This window comes from Pseudophryne corroboree, chromosome 2 (genome assembly GCF_028390025.1).
Source record: "Pseudophryne corroboree isolate aPseCor3 chromosome 2, aPseCor3.hap2, whole genome shotgun sequence".
In the NCBI taxonomy this organism is placed as follows: Eukaryota; Metazoa; Chordata; class Amphibia; order Anura; family Myobatrachidae; genus Pseudophryne; species Pseudophryne corroboree.
The window spans coordinates 388,882,695-388,896,861 of NC_086445.1; the positions used below are offsets into that span (position 1 = coordinate 388,882,695).

Below are 14,167 nucleotides of genomic sequence, written 5' to 3' on the forward strand. Positions count from 1 at the left end.
GTGCCTCAATCAATGATGCCTTCAGCTGATCAAAGGAGGTCTGTTGTGGCTCTATCCACTCGACTTTGGATGCACTTCTCTGCTCTTGACCTGACTTGCCTAGCAGCAGCTCATGTAATGGGGTAGCCACCTTTGCAAAGTTTTCAATGAAGCACCTGTAGTAACCAACAATGCCTAAGAAATTCGGACATCCTTCACTGTCCTCTGTACAGGCCAATCTCTCACAACACGGATCTTCTCTGGATCTTGCTTCTCACCCTCAGCACTGATGATGTGCCCGAGGTATTGTATTTCGTCTTCAATAGATGACACTTCAATAGCTTTAACTTCAGCCCGCATTGGTCAACTGGGTGAACACCTCATCCAAGTGCTGAAGGTACTCCTCATAGTTCCTGGAGTAGATGATGACATAATCCAGGTAAAGCAGGACCATATTAAAGTTCCTGTGCCCAAACAGTGCTCCATTACTCTCTGGAAGGTGGCTGGGGCATTGCAGAGTCCAAATGGCATCCTGTCTAACTCGAAGAGAACTATCGGCATTGTGAATGCAGTCTTCTCCTGGTCCTCTAGAGCCATCAGGATGTGCCAGTACCTGCTCGTGAGGTCAAGAGTGGAGAAGTATACGTCACCATCTTCAATGCAGTCAGTGATTCTTCAATTCTCAGCAGCTGATAGGCGTCCTTGTGAGTCACTGTGTTCAACTTCCGGTAGTCCACACAAAAGCGCAAACTGCCATCCTTTTTCTTAACTATCACCAGAGGGGTGGCCCACGGGCTGTGGCTTTCATGAATCACACCCGCATCCATCATCTTGGTGATCATGTTGCATACAGGTTGGTACATAACTGGTAGCAATGGTCTCTACCGTTCCTTGATGCACGGACTGTTCCCGGTGTGGATGTGGTGGTACACACACTCTGCTTAACTGAAGTCAGATTGGTATTGACTGAAGGCCTGGGCATTCTTCTTTACCACCTGAAGAACTCCCTGGCGCCTTTCCTCGGGGGGTGTTAGAATCATAAATTTGGATCTCCTCCCACCACAGGGTTTCATCTTTCACAGCCTTGTGTACTGTTGTAGCCTTCTGCTGGACCGCTGCCACACTTATCCCCATCACATCTTGAAAGTCCACTTGAATTACTTTAGCCACCGGGCAATGCTTGAACAACCGAATAGGAAAACTGTGCAGGTTCAAGATACGGATGGGAACTCTTCCGTGTTCCACCTTTGCCAAGGTCCTCCCCACTGCAAATGGTTGTTGTCCATCGGTATCGCAGGATTCAATCATTGCCTCATAGTCCTGCCCACCTGGGCCAATCCTTTCCTTGCACCACACAACATGTTCAGAATTGGGTAGGAGATGACAGGTCAATGATCAGCTTCTCTGGCCTTGCCCACTTCTCCCCTGGCATTAGCAAACCTCTTCTGCCCCTCAAGCAGCAGTACTGTCTGCTGCAATGTCTTCCGTTCCTGCGGGGCTGCAGATCGCATCTTGAACCGGAGAGCCTCCACCAACTCATCGGGACAATTCTTTAGGACATTCATCCAGAGTATGATGGGAGGTAGGTATCCACTATTCGCTGTGGTCAGCAAACATCCTTGCTGCTTTATAAGTCATGAAAAAGGAGGGGTGTGCTATCAATAGCAGCTGGTATGGGGATGGTAAGTCCCCTGGAAAAATTTGAACAACAAGAAAAAGAAAAGCTACCAGCGCTGGCTGATCATGCATATAAAGAAAAACAATCTATATTCCAAAAGGCTTGATGGATAAAATACCACATTTATTTCACATGTATAAACACATAAAAGATTAATATGTATTAAATGAATAAAATATTAGATAATAAATGCCACAGAGTGCCTGAATTATTTGTAATCCACATTTGGCAGTTAGTAACACTCAAAGGGACCAAGGTCACTGGAGATGTCCATCACTAATCGGTTATTTTTGCATAAAGCTGATAATTTTGCAGATATGAGGTATTTACCAGTGATCCTGAGAGCAGATAATGTCCACCTGTTGTATAGCTGAGTCGGTTATCCTCTTTGGCATGGAGGAATGAATCCAGAAAGGTGGATGCTGCTGAGTAAATGTCCCAAATGGTGTACACCAGAGTGTCAGGAAAGCCAGTGGTAATGATGAATATCAGGGTAAGTGAGATAGCTCAACGCGTTTCGCTGGTTTAGATGATCCAGCTTACTCAGGAGCAAGTGAAATAGTGGCTGAAGTAAGGCCCTTTTATACCTGATGTAAGTGGCAGTAATTGATTGCACATGAGTGAGTTACATAAGATTAAAACATATAAGCCTTTCGGAAAATTCTTCTAATAATACATGTATTAAAATACCTATTGGTCCCACACGCTAGATATAGTAACAGATAATCAAAACGATTTTGCACTAGATAAATACATACAATGGAAGGATATCATCTATGTCATGTGATATAACACATGACCTAAACAAAAATAGGTTGCTAGGTAGCGAGTCTGTATAGGGCTGTGTCCGGTATCGTGACGCGGAATGTCACGTGACCGGACATACATCCCCGTGTTTATCGTATCCCGGCCGTCCCCGTCCCATCGCCGCAAATGACGGCTGACCACATGACGTGTCCAGCCTCCTGTATAGATCACATGACCAGGGAGGACAGAAAGGATGTTTGTATGGGAGAAACCCTAATTGGAAGTTACGGTTCCTATAGCAACCCGTAAACCAATAGGGAAATTCAGCAATACAGATAATGACATTCATAATAAGAAAAATAGAGAGAGCGAGAAATAATTGATAAATCATCATATCATTTAGAAAGACCATATGGTATTTTATATAAAGATTAGTATGTAAGTATAAAAGAACCTAGTACTCAGAAAGGTGTAGAATGGCTCAGTACAAAACCACTGGGTTTCCATAAATGTGGCTTGACAAGATGTACGATGTGTTCGCACATACAACGTAAGACCAATTCAATTAATATTCCATTTTTCAATGAGACCTATGAATTAAAAACCTTTATGAACTGTGAGACGACCTTTGTAATCTATTTGCTAACTTGCAGTTGCGGACTTAATTATATAGGACGCACAACTAGAAAATTACGGGTCCGCTTCATGGAACATAGAAGGAATATTATAAACAAATGTCAAACTCATAGTGTCTCACGACACTATTTTTCAAAACATAGGTCCAATCCATCCTATTTATCAATCACATGTATTGAACAGATCGCCCCAACTCCCAGGGGGGCGATAGATTCAAGAGACTTTGTAGCCGTGAGGTATACTGGATGCTGAAATTTAATTCTCTGCATCCTGTGGGTTTAAATGAAACCATGGAATTAAACTCTGTCATCTAGTTAAATGGTTTAGTTTATTTTGTTTTTTTATGTCACTTACTCTCATATATTTAAGGAATGCCATATTAACAGATATTAACAGATCTGATGTTTCTCCACTATCGTTCAATCTCTTCCTTGTTAGGATGAATCTCTCCAGATCAGCATACTAATCTTTATATAAAATACCATATGGTCTTTCTAAATGATATGATGATTTCACAAAAAAGGAGAGTTTTTGATCCTGCACCGACCTAGATTCAAAGTACCTGGGTAATAGTATAGAGGCCAGAGATGGACAATAATATATTAGCAATTCCTATCTGTCCGTATGGTGGTGCGCCCTGAGTCAAAAAAGGGGGAGAACATGTATGTACGAAAAGAGAAAAGTATGACTCTTGTTTGGGCGCACTCTTGTGTTAACTAAATGTAGATTAATAGGTAATGTATCTAAAAGTTAATGATGAGGTCTTTATTTCTACTCTTTAAAATGCATGGAGATTCAGCAAAACAGATTAAATATAAGACAAACGTAGATATGCCAGCTGGAGAGAAATGTCTCCCAAAATTAGAAAATGTTCAGATCTTTAATTATGCCTGGATAAACGCATATCGAACGATAGCTACATACTATGCTACTTCCGTCTGCCCAAGATCTGTACAAACTGTGTTTGTATTGATGCAGCCCTAGATTGGGTTAATTCGTGAGTGGGAGGACCCAATCACTGAATAACAATTCTAATAACCACTGTCATAGATGAAAAGAATGAGGATCAAGAAGAAGGAGGATTGAGTGTGAGTGGTGATACTGCTGTTGGTGTTGTTTCTACAGGGAAGAGAGTCTCCCTACTTCACTGGGTATTCCCTAGTGGTCGCCCATCTAGGTACTGACTCAGCCCACCTACATTTAGGTTCCAAGATCGGACGAGATTGGGCGTGAATGTAGGGGTATGGTCGTAGGAAGATTTGACCCTACAGCACCAATGAGAGTGCACCGAAACGGGAGGATTGATTCCTCCTTAGAAAAGGAATGCTGAGAATGCGTGGGAAAAGGGAATAGTAGTAGATGAGTAGGTGTGAATCTGCTGTCCACGTTAGACTGAAGAGACGTGTCTCCTGAGGGGACACGCACCCCTGAATCGTGGATGAGAGTTCACAGAAGGAAGAAAAGCAAGAAAATGATTCTAGAATAGAGGAAAGTAGTTACAATGGACTATTGGATTAGATTACAGTAGGTCCCTTTGGGTTACCTCTATTTTTTGGATACTAACGGATCCTGGATCAAATAGATCACTGTGACAGATGTCAAGACACTTCCGTAACGGGTGATATTTGATGCTTATTCAATTTATTGTACCAGACTTAATGCTAAAGTATATTTCTTTGCTTCTGAAAGAATTACCAATATTGCTGGTGCTTCCAGCTAAACTGTATTGCATATATGTGTACTCTTTCAGTTAGGTACAGTGTGGTATAACCCTGCGACAGGGGCAGGGCATTGGCTGCCCAGCATCCCTTGCGGGCACCCCGTCTGCCTGCCAATTGAATGAGTGACATCCAATAAATCTTTAATCATTGAATGCTATTAAAATCTGTCATGTACAAGTAGCGTCATACATACCTAGTGATCTGACACAAATCACATGAAACTTTCATTACCCTTATTTCTTCTGTGAAGTGTCTTGACATCTGTCACAGTGATCTATTTGAACCAGGATCCGTTAGTATCCAAAAAATAGAGGTAACCCAAAGGGACCTACTGTAATCTAATCCAATAGTCCATTGTAACTACTTTCCTCTATTCTAGAATCATTTTCTTGCTTTTCTTCCTTCTGTGAACTCTCATCCACGATTCTGGGGTGCGTGTCCCCTCAGGAGACACGTCTCTTCAGTCTAACGTGGACAGCAGATTCACACCTACTCATCTACTACTTTTCCCTTTTCCCACGCATTCTCAGCATTCCTTTTCTAAGGAGGAATCAATCCTCCCGTTTCGGTGCACTCTCATTGGTGCTATAGGGTCAAATCTTCCTACGACCATACCCGTACGTTCACGCCCAATCTCGTCCAATCTTGGAAGCTAAACGTAGGTGGGCTGAGTCAGTACCTAGATGGGCGACCACTAGGGAATACCCAGTGAAGTAGGGAGACTCTCTTCCCTGTAGAAACAACACCAACAGCAGCATCACCACTCACACTCAATCCTCCTTCTTCTTGATCCTCATTCTTTTCATCTATGACAGTGGTTATTAGAATTGTTATTCAGTGATTGGGTCCTCCCACTCATGAATTAACCCAATTTAGGGCTGCATCAATACAAACACAGTTTGTACAGATCTTGGGCAGACGGAAGTAGCATAGTATGTAGCTATCTTCCAATATGCGTTTATCCAGGCATAATTAAGATCTGAACATTTTCTAATTTTGGGAGACATTTCTCTCCAGCTGGCATATCTACGTTTGTCTTATATTTAATCTGTTTTGCTGAATCTCCATGCATTTTAAAGAGTAGAAATAAAGACCTCATCATTAACTTTTAGATACATTACCTATTAATCTACATTTAGTTAACACAAGAGTGCGCCCAAACAAGAGTCATACTTTTCTCTTTTTCGTACATACATGATATGATGATTTATCAATTATTTCTCGCTCTCTCTATTTTTCTTAATACGAATGTCATTATCTGTATTGCTGAATTTCCCTATTGGTTTACGGGTTGCTATAGGAACCGTAACTTCCAATTAGGGTTTCTCCCATACAAACATCCTTTCTGTTCTCCCTGGTCATGTGATCTATACAGGAGGCTGGACACGTCATGTGGTCAGCCGTCATTTGCGGTAATGGGACGGGGACGGCCGGGATACGATAAACACGGGGATGTATGTCCGGTCACGTGACATTCAGCGTCACGATACCGGACACAGCCCTATTCAGACTCGCTACCTAGCAACCTATTTTTGTTTAGGTCATGTGTTATATCACATGACATAGATGATATCCTTCCATTGTATGGGGCGCCGATCACGTGACCTAAACAGTCACATGACCGGGGCCTTATGGATTCATGTGTGCTTTTAAAAGTATGTATTTATCTAGTGCAAAATCGTTTTGATTATCTGTTACTATATCTAGTGTGTGGGACCAATAGGTATTTTAATACATGTATTATTAGAAGAATTTTCCGAAAGGCTTATATGTTTTAATCTTATGTAACTCACTCATGTGCAATCAATTACTGCAACTTACATCAGGTATAAAAGGGCCTTACTTCAGCCACTATTTCACTTGCTCATGAGGAAGCTGGATCATCTAAACCAGCGAAATGCGTTGAGCTATCTCACTTACCCTGATATTCATCATTATCACTGGCTTTCCTGACACTCTGGTGTACACCATTTGGGACATTTACTCAGCAGCATCCACCTTTCTGGATTCATTCCTCCATGCCAAAGAGGATAACCGACTCAGCTATACAACAGATGGACATTATCTGCTCTCAGGATCACTGGTAAATACCTCATATCTGCAAAATTATCGGCTTTATGCAAAAATAACCAATTAGTGATGGACATCTCCAGTGACCTTGGTCCCTTTGAGTGTTACTAACTGCCAAATGTGGACGTACAAATAATTCAGGCACTCTGTGGCATTTATTATCGAATATTTTATTAATTTAATACATATTAATCTGTTATGTGTTTATACATGTGAAATAAATGTGGTATTTTATCCATCAAGCCTTTTGGAATATAGATTGTTTTTCTTTATATGCATGATCAGCCAGCGCTGGTAGCTATCCTTGCTGCTTTAGCCTAGCCTTGATGATCATTAAGTTGGCCTCCCAGTAGCCACGGAACTTTATATGCTATCAGTTGCTAGCCAATAGCTGTAGCCATGTGTTTGGGGACATCACAAGCTCTCTTTCATCCCAGTGTTGTTGAAACTCCACAAGTTGAATAATAGTCACTTGAGATCCAGTATCCAGAAGAGCTGGCATTTCGACTCTGTTGACTGAAATTTTCAAGTGAGCGCACTGTCCAAAATAGCGAGACCACCATTCCTGCATAGATGGACCTATTGGCGAGGTTCCTCCCAACGGTCGGTCCCTTGCATCAGAATCTCGTCATATAAAGCCTCACTCCAGCAGTTTCTTTCAATGTGACAGCTCTGTCGGCACTGTCTACATATCGACCACCCCTGTGAATCGAACTTGTCTGTAGGGTGTCAGACTGAAGATCTTGGGAAATCCCATCATGACATGTTCCTTCCTCCATGATCATGGTGCCAATCGCTGCACCAGACTCTCTGTTGGTTCTGTTGAAGTGCTTGTAGTTGTCGACCCACGTCAGACATACCCTGTCATATCTCTGCCAGTGCGCTGACCAAGCCCTCATCTTGGGCAAGGGCAGATCGGGACTGCTGGATAACAGTGCCCTTGGTGGTCTGAGGTATACATTGCATGGGCTGCGGGATGTTCTCATGCTCTTTATCGGTCAGGCAGTTGGACAAGAGGTTACCTCCTGGTCTCATCCAGTCCCCTCTGAGAGCATCCATCATCGTCTCTTTAAATTTGGCAAAAGTGCACCCAACATTCTGCTTCTTTCACAGCTTCAGCTGTGCGCAAGTGGCTTCTTCTCTTGCTCCCTTAATAAAGAGGTCGCTAATGATCTTATATTTTTGCAGTCCTTCGTTTGGTTCCAGAGCCGCCACAGCTTGCATCACCTTGGGCAGCCACAGAGCAAAGTCCCTCAGTGACTCGTGAGGTTTCTGTTTCCAGGCATATAGTAGTTCTTTGAGCTCGGTGACTGTCCGTGAGTCAAAGGTGGTCCTCAATTTTTTCAATATGCCCTCGACAGCTGCTCTTTGGTTGTTCTCCCAGGATTTCACCTCGCTCAGAGTGGATCCCTTCAGTTGGACAATCAGTATCGCCACCTGCTGCGCTTTACTCAGCAGGTATACTTGAAACAAGGTCCACATATTATCTCTGAAGTCTCTGAAAGTACTCATGCCAGTGAAGCAGTCATCTCTAGAATACGTCAACACCCATGGAGCCCCCATGTAATATGGCATAGTGATGGGTGATGCCATTGCTGCTGGCAGAGACAGGTTTGCCCAGCTGGATCCTTCCTCTTGGCCTGATCCTTCTGCCTGGGCCAGTATGGGTGATGAGGGCTGTGGTTCCAACATCTCACTTCAATCTGATTCAATCCTGTTCATGATGCCAAGTTGTCACAGGCCACAGGGTGGTGAAGTGGCGATGTTTCGTACCTTAATTTGCCCTGATGATGTCGGTCCCAGACTTCTTGGACTCTGCTTTCTTGTCACCTCTGGACACCCAGCAGAAGGATGAGGACCCCCAAACAGACCCCTGCCAAACAAGTCACCATACGTTGGGACGGTGACATAAGGATTTATTATTTGGGAATAAAATAGTCACCGCTGTGGAATTAATTGGTTGAAAGGCAAATACAGTTCCACATAGAATGAATAATGCAGACAAGGATGTACAATAATATTGCAAACCATAATGTAAATTCACAATGGGCTAGTATAATAACTTATACCATTTACACCTACACTAATGGGCTTTTTGCTTGCAATACCTTAACATGTCTACCTGGTGGCAGGATAACTTCAACTGACCCTGCAAACTATTGCTGTCTAGAATGTGTACTCAGTTCATAACTAAACTTAAGTAGCCATGGGATCCCTTTAAGTCTTTGGAGTATGAACACCTTACAACTTGCAGTCTCAAAGGTAGCAGGTAAAACAAATAAATCACAGTCAATAGCAGAATGAAGGATAGCATGGAAACTACTAACCGTATTCGGCCAATAAGGGGAAGCATGTGTAGGCTGACAGGCTCACCAAAAGATCCATTAGCGTGCAGGCAGCAGAATTCTCTTAGGTTGCGAAGGAGAACAGCTTTCAGGCACACAAAAGTAGTGAAGCAGGGTTTCTATCTCCTGCAATTATAAACTGACAAGTTGAGTCTAAGAGGGTGTTTCTGGAGGTTAGTAGTTCAACGCAGGACAACGTTTATGAGGTGATATGGCTTATTCCCCTTACCAGGGTATTATGCAACATGAATGACTAAGCAGGGTCCCTTCTCTGTGAATGTGCAGTATCCGAGTTGGCAGCTTTAGAGGGTATTCTGCCTATAAGTCTCTCCCAAAGTCTGGCCAATTTATGGGGAGTACATTTCAGATTTATCAAAATCCCAGTATGGTGCTATAACGCTAAGGGTCATTTTCCTTTCCCCTCAGACTATCACAGGGAGCTGAATAACTGGATCCTAGGAGCAAGGGCAGAAGTGTCTCTGAATTCCTGTACCTTATTCACTGTAGGCGGTGTCACTAACTGCGGGAGCCAGCCAGCGTGTCAGTACAGCTGGAGTAAATACCTGTCAGCAGCGGCTGTTATCGGCCGGGTCCCCTGCTCCAGAGCTCTTACTGCAGCCTCTCCTGTATCTGTCCCGGTTGATAGTCTGGGTGCTCTCCCCCTAATTGTAAAGCAGCAGTAACTCCGTTTCTCACCAGCGCTTCCACTGTCTCCGCTCTCAAACTGGCCTCTCCCACTGTTGAGCTATCCTCAGACAGTACAGTTCCTCACAGCACGGCTCTTCTCCCTCAGGTGACTCTGCTCTCTGCAGCGCTCTCTCCTTAGAAGCGGCTTGCCTCTCCTCAGCACGGCTCCTCCCAACCCCTTATTCCCCTCAGGATTCTTCACGCTCTCCAAACGGCCAATCCAAAAGTCAGTGGGTCTCTGTAAAAGTCATGGGGTCAGCCAATCACAGGGTACTTTTCTCCCTGCTCTCTGACTGTGACAGTTGGGCTCCTCTGATTCCAGGCTTCACACCCCTGGGTTCTAGTGCCCTCCATGTCAGCTCCTGCTGACATCACTAAAAGTTAGTGGATAGTTGACCTATGCAGTGCTGCATTGCAAGACATCAATATGCATGGGCCCATGCTGCAGTGGGGCACCACAGGATAGTGGAGTACCACAATATTAATGTGTGCTATGAGGGGGTAGGGGCATATAAATGTGTGCTATGGGGGGAAGATGCATATTAATGTGTGCTTTAGGGGAAGGGGTATTATAATGTATGCTATGAGGGGGAAGGGACATATTAATGTGTGCCATGGGGAGGAGGCATAGTAATGTGTGTTATGGGGTAAGGGGTATATTAATGTATGCTATGGGAAAGAAGGGGCATATTGACAATGTGTGCTGGGGAAGAAGAAGCATATCAAAAATTTGTGATGCAAGCTGTTTTCTGCTGTAAAAACCCAGCAGTGCGAGGAAATACTCACCTTCTTCTGCTCTCCACTGTCATCTGTTCCTGGCTGTTTCATCCTCCAACCACTGGACCAGCTCCTGCATGCTTTATCAAATGAGGAGACAAAAATACTTGAAAAAGGCTTGAAGTTTGCCCCTGACAATAAATTAAATAAGTTCGAAACCTACTGTATCTAGATATCCAAAAGGTCATTCGAAAAGTATCACTTAAGAAATATTTCATTAATCAGAAATGCAAAAGTACTATGAATAGAGATTTGTTTTGCCCAAAGTCCACCTTCAACCCAACGTTCAGTCACGGGTGCTTTGTGGAAAGTTTTGATAAGGCAGTTATGACTGACCTGGAAGAAATCCCATCAAAATGGAGCAAGAGACAAAATGTATCCAAAAAAGAGAGAGAAGCAATTCAATCACTTAGTGAAAATGAAAATATAGTTATCAAACCTGCTGATAAGGGGGGAATTAGTTATCATGGACATGGAGAAATATGATAATGAAATAAAGAAACAACTTAATGATAAAGATACCTATATCATCTTAAGAAGTAACCCGAATGAGAAGATCGAGAAGGAACTGAAGTTTTATTTCAAAACATAGAAACGAAGAAACAATAACAGAATAGGAAGGATACATCAATGTGAAGTATCCCAGTCTTTCGTTTTTTTATATTTTGCCGAAGATCCACAAGAATGTAGAAGAACCCACAGGACGGACAATTGTGTCCGGTAACGATTCAGTGACATCAAATTTGTCTCATTTTGTGGACCGCTATCTTCAACCGGAAGTTCTGAAATTAAGATCCTATATCAAGGATACAGGTGACATTCTCCAGAAATTAGAAGGAGTTAAGTGGCAGACCAACTATACATTAGGAAATGCAGACGTCAGTAGCCTGTATACGATCATTGACCATGAGAAAGGAGTGAAAGCTATAGAATATCACCTTCAGAAGAGTAATATTGAGATGAAAAAAGTAACGTTTATTTTAGAAAGTATCACATTTATTTTAAATATTTTTTTTTTTTGGTACAATGTAAAGTTTTACCAACAAAAAAAAGGTACGGCTATGGGCACTCGATTTGCCCCAGCATATGCCAAACTTGTTATGGGATTATGGGAAGATGAAAATATCTGGTCTGAGGACAATCCCTTTTTAAAGAATATAAAATTCTGGTACCGATTTATCGATGATATCGTTTTTATATGGGAAGGTGATGACCAATTATTAAATTCATTTTGCACAGCACTACATTTTTATGATTTTAATATATTTTTAACCTTTATTCATTTTTTAAATTTAACACTGTATATAGAAGATGGGACATTAAAAACAAAATCTTTCTTCAAACCTACAGACAGCAATTCGTATATTTCAACTAAGAGTAACCATCACCGTAACTGGATAAAGAATGTACCTAAAGGTCAAATTAGGAGGATGAGACAAAATTGTGCAGACATTGAAATTTTTAAAGACCAGTCAAATGATCTAAAACAAAAATTTGTAGCAAAAGGATATGATGGTGGGATAGTGGATAAATATATTGATGAGATGAAGAGTGTAGAAAGAAAAGACCTCATAAAAATGAATGCTAAAGATAAGAAGGAGGATATAATTTTACCATTTATTACATCCTATAACAGCCAGCATAAAGAGGTTGAAAGAATTGTGAATAAACATTGGCACTTGTTGATTAGAGTTCCGATTCTGAAAACCATCTTACCATCAAAACCTAAATTAATATACAGAAAAGCTCCAAATCTGAAACAAAAATTAGTGAAGAGTGCCATTGGTCCAAAAAAATCAGGAAGAATTAAAACTAGTGGTTTCCATAGATGCGGACTCTGCAATATGTGCAGACATCATACTGCACAACCAAGTAAATTAGAAGAATTCAAATCGACAGCAACGGGCAAGACTTACCGTATTTTAGATTTTATTACGTGCAATACAAAAAAATGTGTATATCTTATAGAGTGTAGTTGCGGATTGCAATATATTGGTCGTACATCTAGACCCCTGAAAGAGTGGTGGGTGGAGCATCTGCACAACATTAAGAAAGGTTATCCCAATCATTCCGTATCAAATCATTTTAAAGAAACACATAAATGTAACTGGGTGTCTCTAAAAAATGTAATGGGGATCAAAGTTGTAAATAATCATTGGAGAAAAAGGAACGTTGAAGAAGCTTTAGCACAAACTGAGATGAAATGGATTTATAATATGGGAAGATTAGCACTAAAAGGATTAAATCTTGAGTTTGAGCTTAAATGGTTTTTATAAATTTATAAGAGAATATTCCTTGTTTTATAGGTATAAATTTTAGAAAATAATGACTTAAATTGTTAATAATGGTGGTTATGAGATCAAATGTACCAGAATTTTTATGTATATGGTATACAGAATTTTTAATTGTTATACAGGTTGAGTATCCCTTATCCAAAATTCAAAATCACACTTTTTTTTGTTCCCCTACTGAGATAATGACACATATAAATGTAGATTATATTATATATCTATATAATATATCCATATATACACATAATATATAATATATATGTCATTATCTCAGTAGGGGACCCAAAAATTTGGAATTTTGAATTTTGGATAAGAGATACTCAACCTGTAGCTATTTTACTCTATGTATATGTAATCATATTGAATTAGCAGATAGGTGTATTATATGAATATGGTACAATGCACTTTTATAAGGATATCTCCGCATTGAAAAAAAAAAGAAAAATACCATAACATTTGGGGATATACTGATAGATTATTTAATTGTACCCCATATACACTTATTTATGACTTTTGGAAAGAAAACGATATGTCTATTATGGGAGGAATGCAGGGAAAGTAATGTCCGCCGCTCTGTGTACAATGGAACTCGTAAGTGAAGTGCGTTCCAGTGACGCACTTCCGCTGACTTCCGCCGCAAGGAGAGATGGGGTGGAAGCAGCGTGCATTCCAGGGATTTTGAACGCACGCTGCAGGTGGTGAAATATAGGCTTTTTAAAAGGTTTTAAAGTGCATTGGAAGGCAATAAGTGTTTAATAAAGCGCCCCATGTGAGACTTTTAAAGGGGGAACACTTAAAGTAAATAAGCATTAAAAACATCTATAATGGCTGCAGACAGTCTCAACCAATCAGATCACTCTGGTGGGGATAAATACCCTGACCAGCCACAGTCCACCATATACCTTGATAAAGGCTCCTAGGGGAGCAAAAACGCATTGGTGAGCTGATTGGGGAGACTGGAGCAGACCGGGACATTTACCTTTTGGACACTGTAGGTCCAGTTAAGAGACATGGCACCTAAGGAATTCAGGAGCTACCCATGGGATACTATCATGCTTGTTTGGGTGGGCATTGTATGACACCCCTGTGAATCCGGTACGCTTTTTTGCCTGATCAGTGGTGGGTTTGTCATGTGCATTGCTGCTGCAATTTAAAAATTTTCTTTGGAAAAATAAACTGTATTACACTATATACCATTTTCTCTACTAATTTTGGGTCAATACGGAGTTATTATCC

At 41.4% G+C, this 14,167-nt stretch overlaps 2 pseudogenes; one reads left to right on the top strand and one right to left on the bottom strand.

Moving 5' to 3' along the window:
* Window positions 1–4,176: 4,176 nt before the first annotated feature.
* LOC135052236 (5S ribosomal RNA) lies at window positions 4,177–4,295 on the bottom strand (annotated as a pseudogene).
* Window positions 4,296–5,362: 1,067 nt separating this feature from the next.
* LOC135052581 (5S ribosomal RNA) lies at window positions 5,363–5,481 on the top strand (annotated as a pseudogene).
* The last annotated feature ends 8,686 nt before the right edge of the window (window positions 5,482–14,167 follow it).